The sequence below is a fragment of the Meriones unguiculatus genome (genome assembly GCF_030254825.1).
Source record: "Meriones unguiculatus strain TT.TT164.6M chromosome Y unlocalized genomic scaffold, Bangor_MerUng_6.1 ChrY_unordered_Scaffold_32, whole genome shotgun sequence".
In the NCBI taxonomy this organism is placed as follows: domain Eukaryota; kingdom Metazoa; phylum Chordata; class Mammalia; order Rodentia; family Muridae; genus Meriones; species Meriones unguiculatus.
Window position 1 is genome coordinate 7,141,604 of NW_026843711.1, and position 2,213 is coordinate 7,143,816.

Sequence of the window (2,213 nt, forward strand, 5' to 3'; positions counted from 1 at the left end):
ATTCATATCCACTTCAGGTGGATATGAATATGTTCTGGTCTGCATTGCTTACCAGCCCCAGGGAGGAAGAAAAGCTGGCTGGAGCACAGGAAATTGGCATACCCACACTGGGGTGTAGGAATTGGTTGGACACCTGGGATGAAACAGTCAAGACAATAGCTCCCTGAGGAATAGGCAGAGTGACAGGCATGGGGTCCAGAATATAAAGGGGCTTCCCCTTGACCTGTGAGCCTGTTGGAAGCAGCTTCCTGAAAACAGAGCCTGACTGGAGGAACTGGGTTTTCTGGGAAGTGTCAGCTCTTACAAACTGGCTCTCCAACAGAGTGCTGGTGCCAACAGACTCACTGAGCTAAAGCATACCGGGCCCAACAAATGGACCTGAGTAAACAGGCTGACCAAGCAGAGGAATACCAGTGCTCACACCCTGGTTCACAAGGACATCTGAGACTACCACATTTTGGGGGGATAGCAACCCAGATGATACCACTTGACCTGTAAATAAAACCCTATCAGACATTGTCTGACAAGAGGTAAGAACCTGTGAGGAGACTGTCTGACCTATATGGGGAACTGTGGACTGGACTGCTTGACCAGTGGGGAGAACCCCAGAAGCTGCACTCTGTGCAGGAATCACAGAAGCAGAGGTCATCTGACCCTCAGGAAGGCCTGCCAATGAGACCAGCTCACCCACAGAAATTGTTCCTGGTGGCATGGTCTGGAGAAACCCAGGGTTGTTTGAAAAGACAGAAGTCAGAGTACCATGCCTGACCAGTCCACTGGCCTACTTCTAAGCCCCACTGATCTGACTGCAGGTCCTGCTGGCAACTTGTAGACCCCATGGGCTGTGTGGGTGGTAAAATCCCAGGCTGGATGGCTTGACTCACTGAGTGATTGCTCACTCCAACAGACTTATTCACAGGCCCAAGTGGCTTGCTCACAGATAGTGCAGGAGGGTCTACAGGCTTCTTAGGTGAAGCCTTGCCTGAGAAAAGGTCAGTTGAGGGAGATGAAGGCCTCAGTGTGAGGTTGGTCTGACCCACAGATAGAGGGCTAAAAGCCACATGGAACTGGGCCACATACTTCTGACCTTGTGCAGATTTTCCTCAGGCACTTGAAACATTCTTAAACTGTTCTGCTCTGCTTAAAAGAGCATTTGCATAAGACACACATCTTGGGAATGAGAACCCAGCCCTTACCTGCCTCCTTCAACCTCAGCTGGCCATGTCTTCATCCCTCCATTCCACTCCCCACTCCCAGCTCAGTCACACGCTGCCACCCCTTCTACAGTCCTTCCCGGGCTTTTAGTCACACAGAGGCCTTGCATCACAGTCTTCACCTGTGGCTTCACTTCATACCAGAGCCTCCAGCCACAGTCCTTCCCAGGCCTCATGTCACACCTGTGCCTAGAGACACAGTCCTCCCCTGTTCTCCATCACACCCAGGCCTGCCATCAGAGCCCTCCACAGTCGTTCCCTCTCCTCCAGTCACCCTAGAGCCACCACAACCCTCTGCAGTCCTCCCCCAGCCCCTGGTCCCGGACCCCACACAGAACTCTGCAGACCTCCCCTGTCCTTCAGGCACACATTGGAAGCCACAGTCCTCCACAGTCCTCCTCCTGCCTCAGTTCGCACACAGCCCAGAACAGGACTCCCCCTGCCTCCAGTCACAAAAAGCCCTCCACAGTCCTCCCCAGACATCTATTCACACACAGACCTCCACAGCCCTCCATAGTCCTCCCATGGCTTCACATCACACAGAGCCCTCCACAGTCCTCTCCTGTCCTCTGGTCACACATTGGCCTGACATCTCAGCCTTCCTCTGTGGCCTCCAGTCACAGTAGGTCCTCCTCCTTCCCTGCCTCCTCCAGTCTCACACCAGCCTTCTAGCGCCTGAGACCCCAAGAAATCACTTACACTGGGAGGTCCTCAAGCCTCTCCTCTGCCTGCTAATTGGCAAGGCTCACCACCCACAAGCCTTTCTGCAGGGGCTCTAGAAGACAGTTCCTAAAGACTCCTTCCAAACAGCATATATAGGAAGTGAGGTTTCCTCATTTTCATATTGCACCAGGCATGAAGAGAGCTTGAGTGTCCTCCCTGGCCTCTTCTTTTCCCCTTTTGCCCACCCTTCCTCCAGGCACTGATCTCATGCTGCCTGTCAGTGTTGTCCAGTCTCCTGTCATATCTCTTCAAGGGTGAGATACAGACCTCATCCAC